Source organism: Pelobates fuscus, chromosome 2 (assembly GCF_036172605.1).
Source record: "Pelobates fuscus isolate aPelFus1 chromosome 2, aPelFus1.pri, whole genome shotgun sequence".
NCBI classification, from domain to species: Eukaryota; Metazoa; Chordata; class Amphibia; order Anura; family Pelobatidae; genus Pelobates; species Pelobates fuscus.
The window spans coordinates 386,872,932-386,884,939 of NC_086318.1; positions in this window are offsets into that span (position 1 = coordinate 386,872,932).

Genomic DNA, 12,008 nt, shown 5'->3' on the forward strand with positions numbered 1-12,008 from the left:
AGGATTTATTCTTAACAAGGTTGATTTAGCCTTTCATGTTTGTAATGTTGATAAAATAAGTACCAATAAGTCTTCCTGAAGTGTATGCATTTTGGTTTTAAGAGTGATGCTTGGAATCAGCAATGGTGCATATTGCCGATAAAGTAGCCTTGAACAGTCCTTTAACGGGTCAAATTTAAAGGTCCACTAAAGGAACCCAGATCTTTTCAATTAAGTGGTTTGGGTGCAATGGCCCTTTATCCATTGCAAAGTTAAACGCACCTTTAATAATGAAAGCAACTAGAGGTGCTTCCCTCTGTAAGTCAGACTCAGTTTTCAATCAAATGCTGTTCGATTTGCCACAAATGCCTACGGGAAAGCAATGGATTGGCTGAGGTCATCAATCTTGATGTTCTCAGCCACGGGGGGAAGCACGACCATGGCAAATCCAGTGCAGTTAGGGAGTAAAGGCAAGTAAAACTCACCTTTTAAACCCTCAGAAGGGGAAACACACACACACCAAAATAGGTAGGGTAAGACTATAGCATTAGGAATACATGTTTGTACTAGAGTATAGCTTTAGTATTCCTTTAACTCGATTTAAAGTCAACATTATGCACATATATATCTAAAATATTTCACAAGTAGCTGTAATTTAGTCTCTTGAAGAGAAACTATCGAAATCCTTGTCTACACAAAAAAATAACTCCTTTTTTAAATGTGTGTTGTCAGACATAGCATGCGTGTCCCTTGACTCCTCGGGCGTGCTCTGGGATACTGTCGGTTTATTTGTGCACAGAATGTTTGTTGAGATTTTAACTCCATAATTTATACACATAATCAGCTGTAAGACAGAGCTGCATCTTTATTTGCGATTATTACCGTTTAGTTGAATACCACTAAAAATATTGAATCAAGCATTAGCTTTATACATGTAATTAGCCGATGTTAATGGCTTATTGTATGTTAAAGTAGAGTGCATTCAATATGATGTCTATTAAAGAAGAAAATAACAGATTTACTTTACAACCTTTTATTGTCATAGGGATCGCATTCTGTATTTACCCATATTACATGCTTCACATGCTTTTATGTATATGTTTAGATAAGGTTACTGTATTCACGTTGAAGTTATGGTTAGTTATGGTTAGAGTTAGTATTAGGTTTTGGGTAGTGAAGAGGTCGTGGTTTGAATGCTAAAGTAGTGTAGGGGTTGAGAGTTAGGGCTGGTACAAAGATTAGGGTAGTTTAGCGGTTAAGAGTTAGTATTGGGTGGCATAGTGTTAACTGTTTGTAGCCCACGGAGCAACGCAGGGGGGGAGTGGGCCTTGACAGGGCCAGAAAGTTGGCAGGTGAACTGGAGTTCAAGGGGTGGGCCTAGCTAGTGTGGGGAGGAGAGGGTTAGTTTAAATAGCGGCCATTTTAGGTTGAGGCCATCTTAATCTGAGCTGCCCTTACCTGTGAATTGTTACAGGTCAGAGTAGCTCTTCTTCTTTGTCTTTACTGCAGGTCATGGCGTCCGCCGAAGAAATCATGGCAGGAGTACGATCGTTGGTGCAGGAGAGAGGCTTCGGATGGTTACAGGAGCAGCTGGGGGTTCCGAGCACGTCTGCTCCCCCCGTCGGTGCGGCGGAGAAGAGGCCTGTCAGGCGGGCGAGACCGCCCCAGCGGCTCAGTCCGGGTGCGGTGCCGGCGGCGCGGAGGAAGAAGAGCCCTGCGGTCAGGGAGCGTGAGGTGGCTGGTGGGTCTGGAAGCCGGGGAGGCTCGGAGCGGCGGCCGGTGCTGCAGGGTCGTCGCGTTGCCGGTCAGGTGCGACGGAAGGCCGGGAAGGGGCCTCTAGCCCAGAGCGCCCTCTGCCGGCGGGCGGAAGAAAGGACACCCCTGGATGTTGCTGGTGCCCAGGGCAAGGAGGCTGAGCAGAGGATCGGAGGAGGAGCAGTGCTGGTGTCCCAGCGTCCCGGTGAGTCGCCCCCTGGGGGCAACACTGAGGGGCAGGGGGGTGTCAGGGGATCGGGGAGGACCATGACAGCGGGCTCACATGGAGGTGGTGGGGTCCAGGCGGGCAGCTCGACAAGCAAGTCAGCCCTGTCAGGGGTTAGGTCCTCAGCAGTGGATTCCGGGGAGGAGGGGAGCCAGAGGAGAGGGAGTGTGCCACAGCCCAGCGGCAGGTCAGAGGTGCAGAGGGACTACAGCCAGGAGTGGAGCGTTGGAAGGGGAGTAAGGGAGATGGTGACCGGGAAGGACAGCGCGAGGCGGGATAGTCGAAGCCAGAGGAGGGGCCATGCAGACGGGGACCCCCGGGGGTGTGATGCGCGGGAGGCCTTCTCAGGTCGCTCCCAGGTTCAACGGCGCAGGGCAAGACCCACGAAGAGGGCAGATAGAGCCACACCAAGCAGCGGGAGGGATGGATATGGCAGTTCAGGACGATCTTCGGAGCCAGGCAGGTCCAAGGACAGGAGTAATTCGAGGAGTAGGGATAGGAGGAGGAGGTCCACCACTAGGGACGGATGGAGGAGGTACCGGCGCAGCGAGTCAGGGTCGAAAGACAGTGTTGTGTCCAGGCGGAGTGAGACTAGGAGCGACCGTGGGTCCCAGGCCAAGCGGGGGACGGGGTCTGGTCGTGACAGGACAGGAGACAGATGTGACGGACGGGTGAGGCTCAATATGAACAGACTACCCAGGTCACCTTCTCATTACAGGTCACGAAGTGTGTCGCCTACAAGATTGGATCGCAGCAGGGCGGGCAGGAAACGGCGTCCCCTGGACGCTTCGGAGCCAGTCGAGGCGGCCGAAAGGACGGTACCCCCGCGGCCATCCGAGGTCCGGGGAGTGGGTGGTGAGTTGACATCTACACCTCATTCTGGGAGTTTGTTAGGATGCTTACAATCACTTTTGGGGTCCTGGTCAGGGGAGGCTGGGTCCCCTGGGCACTTCGGGAAGGTGTGGGCAGCGGATAGCGACTTGGGTGTGGGAGGGGGTCCCGTGGCGACAACGGCGGGGGGCGCGAGAGGGGCAGCTAGACAGAATGTACACGTGTCCTTCGCAGGACCGTTAGGCTGTCATTTGAAGGCTGAAGTTAAGGAGAGGATAGGAAAAGGGGAATTTGTCGAAATATTTTCGCTTCTTCCCTTAGAGGAGTTTTTAGATTTAAAGGAGGAAGACAAGAAGGACGCAAAAAAGGAGGAAGAGGAGAAACGGCGTAAGTATCGAAAAATACCTAAGACATTCGGTAACTGGCTGCGTGCCTTCTGTATACTGGCGAGCGTGATCGGGGAAAAGAACCCGGAACGGTGCTCACAGCTTTTTTGCTATCTGGACGGCATTGGGGATGCATACAGGACTTACGGGGGACTCGCTTGGTGGAGGTATGATGAGCAGTTTAGGCAGCGCCTAGCGGCGAATCCGGCCATGCGGTGGGACCAGATGGACCTGCCTTTGTGGATGAGGTTGATGATGGCCCAAAAGAGTGCCCCCTTTCTCGGGACAGCCGGCGCGGGCCCTAGTGGTGGCGCGTCGGCGGGACAGAAGAAGGGGTTGTGCTGGCTCTTCAACGAGGGGCAGTGCAAGTGGGGAGCGTCCTGTAGATTCAAACATGAGTGCTCCGGCTGTGGCGGCAATCATGGCCTCTCCAGATGCTTCAAGAAAGGGAAAGCTGGCACTGGAGGGGGGGGCACTGGCGCGGCAGCCCCTGTTGCTGCGGCGGGGGGCATCTCCGGTGAAGGTAGACGCGATGTTGCCGTGGCTAAGGCAATACGCTAATCGGGAAGTAGCCAGATTTTTGTGGGACGGGTTCACGAACGGTTTCGTGATTCCGTTCCAGGACAGGGGTCCGGGTGTGCTTTGCGGGAACCTCAAATCGGTGCTGGCTCATCCGGGGGTGGTTAGGGAGAAGTTGCAGAAGGAGGTGAGTTTAGGGAGGATGGCAGGCCCGTTTGCGGCTTCGCCCATGCCGGGTTTGAGGGTGTCCCCGCTAGGGGTGGTCCCTAAGAAGGAAGTGGGCAAGTTCCGTTTGATACATCACTTATCGTACCCGGCTGGGGCGTCGGTGAATGATGATATCGACGCGACCTTGTGCTCTGTCTCCTATACATCATTTGACAATGCTGTCGAGTTGGTGCGGAGGGCGGGGCGCGGGGCATTGATGGCTAAGGTGGATGTGGAGGCGGCGTTTAGATTGCTTCCCATTCACCCGGATTGTCATCATTTACTTGGTTGCTACTTCGACGGGGAGTTTTTTGTGGATCTCTGTTTGCCTATGGGTTGCGCTATATCTTGCGCATACTTTGAAAAGTTCAGCACGTTCCTGGAGTGGGTGGTCCGGAAGGAGTCGGCCGGGGGTGCGGTGGTACACTACCTAGACGACTTCTTGTGTGTCGGCCCGGCAGGGTCGGGGCGTTGTGGGCAGATACTGAAAGGTTTTTGAAAATTCTTGTTTGGCCGACATACATAACATAAAGCCCCTTACTAAGTTTGAACAAAATATCTCTTTTCAAGAGAGAAAAGCTATAGACTCAATTAAAAAGGATATATCTATAGTTGTTAAACCAGCAGACAAGGGGGGAGGAATAGTCGTCCTTGATAAAAGTTGGTACATACGGGAAATATACAGACAATTAAATGACACGACTACATATGTAAAACTTAAGAATAATCCCTTAGAAGGAATTAGAAATAATCTAAAAATATTCTTGGAAAAAGGTTTGGAGGACAATATTTTAGATAAGAAAGAATTCTCCTTCCTACTCCCTGAACATCCGAGAATTCCTGTCATATATATATTGCCCAAAATGCACAAGGACGTAACAAACCCCCCAGGACGCCCCATCGTCTCTGGAATAGACTCGGTTTTATCTGCATTATCCCAATATATTGATTATCACCTACAACCTTTGGTTAAAAAGACTCCAGCATTCTTACAAGACTCTATGAGTCTGCTGAATATTCTAAAAAAATTTTGTTGGCAAGAGGACTATCTACTTGCAACGTGCGATGTATCTAGCCTCTATACAATCATCCAACATGATATAGGATGTAAAGCCGTCGAATTTTATCTCGAGGCTACTGAGGCATATGGAGACCCCCAAAAATCGTTTATTTTGGAGGGAATTCGCATGATCCTACAGAACAACTATTTTTGGTTTGAGGAGGAGTTCTTTATGCAAATCAAAGGGACAGCCATGGGGACCAAGTTTGCGCCAAGTTATGCGAATTTATTCATGTCCTTTTGGGAACGTACTTTCGTCTTTGGGGGACATGGCTTTGGCGCAAACTTGGTCCTCTATAAAAGATATATTGACGATATTTTTATCATTTGGAAGGGGCCGGAGAAGACCCTTTTAGAATTTTTTACTTACCTCAACGATAACGAGTGGGGAATCTCCCTCACACAAAATGTGAGCAATAACAATGTTGATTTTTTGGATCTGAATGTTTTTATCCAGGACCAAGTTTTAATGACTAAAACTTTTTTCAAAAAGGTAGATGTCAACAGTTTTATCGAATTGGATAGCTGCCACCATCGTCCTTGGCTAGACAACATACCCAAAGGACAGTTCCTTCGAATACGAAGGAACTGTACCAAAAAAGAGGACTACACTAGTCAGGCTATGTCCCTTAAAAATCAACTAATACAAAAAGGGTATGAGAGTGACGACTTACAGGAAAAAATAGATCAAGTCGGGGACATGGATAGATCTCCCCTGTTACAATATAAAAATAAAAAGGATTTAAGTGAACAAAAACAGATCCCCTTTATTTTTAATTTTTCTAGCAATATAGGTGCCATTAAGAAAATTATTAACAAAAACTGGCACATTTTACAACATGAGGAGGACATTAAACAATTTGTAGGCATAAAGCCCAAATTTATATTCAGGGGTGCAAGAAACCTCAAACAAATGGTAACTTCCAGCTTTATTAAAACTGAAGTACCAAGAAACTTTTTAAGTGACTGGACACAAGAACAAAAAGGTTTTTTCTACTGTGGGGCGTGCAGAGCCTGCTGCAACACCCTAAGACCGAATAACAAGAAAGTAGAGAAATTCCATTCCACAGTGACTAAAAAAGAATATCACATTAAAACTTTAATTACGTGTCACTCTACTTATGTCATCTATCTTTTGCAATGTAGTTGTGGATACCAATACGTGGGGAAAACGTCCCGCCAACTTAAAATTAGGCTTAGTGAACATCTAAGAAATATTCAAAAAGGGTTTCCGAACCATAGTGTATCGAGACACTTTTTACAACATCATGGCTCGGACCCTAAGTTTCTGAGCTTTTTTGCCATTGAAAAAGTAGTGGGACACTGGAGAGGTGGAGATATATCGAAAGCCCTTAGTTTAAAAGAATCCAAGTGGATTTTCGAATTACGCTCTCTGGCCCCAAAAGGTCTCAACATTGATTTTGAGATCAATAAGCTGTTATAATTGATGGTATCTGAGAACTCATTTACGAAGAATTTTTATAGCATTTATATCTTTTCTATTTTTAATATGGTCCTTTTTAGGATGTTTTATTTAATTATTTATAATTATTTTATTCTATATCATTTCTGGTCTAGTCGGTTGAGATCAGGTTATTAATAGACAGCTATTTTTTATATTTTAGTTTTCCTAGTATAGGAATTTTTATATATGGTTTATTTAACACTGTTACATTGATGCACCCCTAAATAATGCAGTGCATTTATTATCTGCATTAAAGAGTTATAAAATGGGTTGCATTTATATGTGTATAGTGGATGTTGGTATTAATACATGTATATTTTGTGTTTTTCTTTTATTTATACGCAATATGTGCCTTGCGTGTGAAATCATTCATAAGAGGACTGTTTGCCCACTCTTAAGATGGCCACCTTATCTTCAAAGCAAAAATGGACACTCCTACACTCCCAGGAGAACGAAGAGAGTGTTTCCGCCTCCCCATTATGATACCAGAAGCAAGATTGATGGGCTCGGCTAATATATGCGTCACCGGAAGTGACGCGACGGGCGGACTCCATTTTTGGATACGTCACCGGAAGTGACGAAACGGAACATCGAAAGAACCCTAGATATACCTATTTTCACAGTCACACATGATTTTATCATATCATGGTAGCTGACTGTGATGGGGATAGGATGTATTGACTGTTTCTGGTGATTGTTTTGTATATGGTATATTTAATCTGTTTATATGCCCTTCCGAACCGGATGTGCAGCCATATTGGAGGTGGCAGATCACATCCGGTCCGGACCATATAAGGGTAATTACATATACAAGTGCTGTGAATTTGTTTAATTAAGCAGGTAATGATTCCCCTATATAAACTGTGGTTTATCTATTGTAACTTAGAAGAGCACCTGAGGAAGACCACATCTAGTTGGTTGAAACGCGTTGTGTGTGCAATATTGCTTTTTATTACTTATCTTTTAACTATCCGTTAAAATAAATTACTATCCTGATACTCCTGGCTCCTGGCTCCTGGCTCCTGACTCCTGACTCCAAACTTGATGATCATTGGGACCTAAGGGGAACTGGCCTGAGGATTCCAGTAAATGTGCATGTCCCATTTAAGTGACATGAAAGCTGTATAAGTCCTGAGCCTACTTCTAAACGGCTCAAAAAAGTGTGAGTGATTCCATCTCAAATTTTCACTTTTAAGTGTATATACTATACAGGTTGCACTATGTCCTTCTCTGTATTTATATTTTTTATATAGGGATTTTCCATTTGTCAAACCCTATCATTGTGTACTAAGGAGGAGATACCTATTTGCTATACCCCAGGTAATCACTCCTGTTTGGTGTGTGTGTGCGCTCAAACCTTTTTGGTTGTACATGTTTCTTTAAGTATATTTAGTGGTGATATACTTGGTTTTGGCTGCACCATCCACCGATTTGACCCTTTAGCGCCACTTCTATACTATTCACTGTTACTTAGATACTGAAAGTGTTCCAGTGGGTAGCACATAAGTTTGGGGTGCCGTTGGCGGCAGATAAAACGGTGGGACCGGTAACGTGCCTCAGTTTCCTAGGGCTGGAAATTGACTCGGTGCGCGGGGAGTGCAGGTTGCCGCTTGACAAACTGCACGCCCTGCGGGAATCGGTGGATGCGGTGGCAAAGGCGAGGAAGGTGACGTTGAGGGGTTTGCAGTCGTTGATAGGGAGCCTTAACTTCGCTTGTCGGGTGATTCCCATGGGGAGAGTTTTTTGCCGGCTGCTGGCTCACGCAACGAGCGGGGTGAAGCGGCCGTCGCACTACGTGAGAGTTTCAGCTGAGATGAGGGCTGATTTAAAGGTGTGGGCGCGTTTTTTGCGGGATTTCAATGGTCGGGTGTTTTTCCGGGTTCCGGTGGGGTCCTCGGAGGATGTGAGACTGTTCACGGACGCTTCGGGTAGCGTAGGGTTTGGGGCCTTTTTCGCGGGTCGGTGGTGCGCGGAGGAGTGGCCGGTGGCTTGGAGGTCGAGCCCGCTGATTAGGAACCTGGCATTCCTGGAGTTCTTTCCAGTGGTGGTGGCGGTGACGCTGTGGGGTGGGGACCTTGCTAACAAGAAAGTAGTATTTTATTCGGATAATATGGCAGTGGTGCAGGCCATTAATGGCTTGTCCGCGTCCTCGTTGCCGGTTGTTCGATTGCTAAGACAGTTGGTGTTGTTATGCATGTCATTTAACATTGTGTTCAGGGCTAAGCATATTCCGGGTTTGGAAAACGTTGTGGCTGACGCGTTGTCTCGTTTTCAGTGGGATCGTTTTCGGGAGGCGGCACCGGAGGCGCAGGAATCGGGACACGCTTGCCCGGAGGAGATGTGGCAGCTCGCGACATCCTGCTTGGGGAGTACATAAAACATTCGCTGGCCCCGGGCACATGGTCTTCTTACGTTAAGGTTTGGCGGGTTTGGGATGAGACGGTGCTTCTGTTAGGCTCGGATGTCTCCGCATCTAGCCGGTTGGATGTATTGTTATGGATTCTGTGCCGTTTGTTTGCTGAGCGTTCCTCCCCCTCCATGGTGGATAGGCACCTCGCGGCCCTGGCGTTTCTCTTTAAATTCAATGGTTGGGTGGATGTGACCAAACATTTCCTGGTAAGACAAGCGGTGCGGGGCTTTCGGAAAGGTAAGAAGGTTCGGGATGAGAGGAGGCCGGTTTCATTTCAGGTTTTACAAGGTTTGGTGGAGCGGTTACCGGACATATGTTTTTCGGGGCACGAGGTGGCTCTGTTTTCAACGGCGTTTGTATGGGCCTTTTTCGGGGCCTTTAGGATTGGGGAATTGGTCAGTGCAAGCAAGGCGGGTAATGGGGGACTGAGATTGGAGGACGTAGCGGTGTGTTCGGACAGGGTGAGGATACGGTTGGCCCGTTCCAAGACGGATGTCTTTGGGAAAGGTTGTGCGGTTACACTGGGTGCGTTGCCGGGATCGGGTGTGTGCCCTGTGGCCTGCGGGGCCAGGTTCCTGGAGTTAAGGCCGGAAGTCAAGGGTTGCTTTTTAGTGCATGCGGACGGTTCAGCGCTGTCGCGCTTCCAATTTACTAAGATTTTTCGGTTGGGGCTAAAGGGGATGGGGTTAGACCCCTTACAATTCGGAACGCACTCCTTCCGCATTGGGGCGGCCACGGAAGCCGCACGGCTGGGTTTGGGGAACGAGCGGATCAAGCGTATCGGTCGTTGGGAATCGATGCGGTTTCGATCGTATGTACGCCCAGACAGGTTGGTGTGAACATAACAATATGGGGGTGCAGCTGGGCTGCTGGGGTGATACTTACTGTTGTTTTTGTCTCTCCTAGGTTGGACGGCATGGATAATTGGTCATTCTTACGTCTATTGGGCTCAGAAGAGAGCTGCAGTTCGAAAGAATGGGTTACAGCTGGGCTTTCCTTTGGAGCAAGTGGAGATATACTGGTTTGGGTATCGGGGCTTCGACTGGCGGAGCGTCAGTGGGGAACTTTTTCGCAAGGTGACGGGTCGGGCATTGCCAGACGTGGTGGTGATCCACGGCGGGGGTAATGACCTGGGTCTGGTGCCGCTGCGCGGCTTGGTAAGGCAAATGAAGCGAGATGTGGATCGGCTGCGGGACCTGGTCCCTGGCGTGACAGTGGTGTGGTCGGAGATGGTGCCTCGGTGCAGGTGGAGACACGCCAGGGACACGGCCGCGGTAGCACGATCCAGGGGTAAGATCAATAAGATCATGGCTAGTTTTGTTCGGAGAGTGGGGGGCGTAGTGGTACGGCACAGGGAACTGGAGGAGATGTTACCTGGTTACTTTAGGTCGGACGGTGTGCACCTTTCTGATGTAGGTTGCGACTTATTCAACTTAGGCTTGCAGGAGGGGATCGCGCAGGCCCTATTTATGTGTGGTGGGGGTCGCACATGAGCTTAAGGGGTCAAGTCATGTGCTGTGGCGGAAATAGGGCTTGGGTAAACTGGCTATTTGGGGGTTATGAATGTGTTATGCCAAGTTCTAGGCTGGAGTAGGACGGAAGTTAAAGTGTTTGGTAGGTTCTAGCCCGGAGGTGGCGACGAACCTAGGGGTGTAGGGGTGTCTGGGTACACCCCTGCAGGTAAACAAATGTTGGGGGCCTCTTTGGTAGGCCAGGTATTATTCGTTATGTATCAATTGTTATGTTTGTATTGTTTTGGTAGGGTCATTGTCGGGGGTATTTGGGATCGAGAGGAACGGAGTTATTACTGTTGACAATGACCCTAAATTGTTAATTTAAATAATTTTATAATTAATAAAGCTGTGGATGTTGTACTCCAACAGAAGAAGCGGTGTCTGTGTTTTATTTATAATTTTGCACATGCCGAATAACGTCTGTGCACATGTCATGTAGCCCACGGAGCAACGCAGGGGGGGAGTGGGCCTTGACAGGGCCAGAAAGTTGGCAGGTGAACTGGAGTTCAAGGGGTGGGCCTAGCTAGTGTGGGGAGGAGAGGGTTAGTTTAAATAGCGGCCATTTTAGGTTGAGGCCATCTTAATCTGAGCTGCCCTTACCTGTGAATTGTCCCTCCCACCCTCCCTTTATGTTATGTCTTGGGGTAGTTCCCGTTTGGTCACAGCGGCGGGAAATAGGGCTTGGGTAAACTGGCTATTTGGGGGTTATGAATGTGTTATGCCAAGTTCTAGGCTGGAGTAGGACGGAAGTTAAAGTGTTTGGTAGGTTCTAGCCCGGAGGTGGCGACGAACCTAGGGGTGTAGGGGTGTCTGGGTACACCCCTGCAGGTAAACAAATGTTGGGGGCCTCTTTGGTAGGCCAGGTATTATTCGTTATGTATCAATTGTTATGTTTGTATTGTTTTGGTAGGGTCATTGTCGGGGGTATTTGGGATCGAGAGGAACGGAGTTATTACTGTTGACAATGACCCTAAATTGTTAATTTAAATAATTTTATAATTAATAAAGCTGTGGACGTTGTACTCCAACAGAAGAAGCGGTGTCTGTGTTTTATTTATAATTTTGCACATGCCGAATAACGTCTGTGCACATGTCAAGTGTTATGATAGTGTGTAGGGGCTAAGTGTTAGTGTTGGGTTAGTGTAGGGTTCAATGGCTAGTGTAATTAAAGTGCAGTGTAAAGGTTAAAGGGAGGACGTTTATGCTAGGGCAGCACCAACACATGTCCCAGTACTGCACAAGATTAGTGTGAGTTACAGTCCCCGGCAGCATCTATTTAACCCGCTGCCATCAATAAGGTAGTGTCTCTCCTAATTGCGTGGTGCAGTGGGGGTGAGTTTTTGTTTTATTTACCTTCACTTATAATTCATCCCAGTGAACGCTCCAATAACATTTTACTGGGCTGAAGGAACAAGGAACTGTCGCTTCTCATCACTTCACGTGACAGCTCTTATTTAACTGCAAACTCAGTTCAGTGACCCATTGTTAAATATATGACAAAAACAATTCAAACAAGATCTGGCACATCCCTGTGTCAAAATAAAAGAATCTCCATTGCCCAGCAGGCTGCATACTACTATACTACCATAACAGCTATAATGATATATACTTGTAGTCTAATGTATATGATGTATCTATCCAATTAACGGGGACACA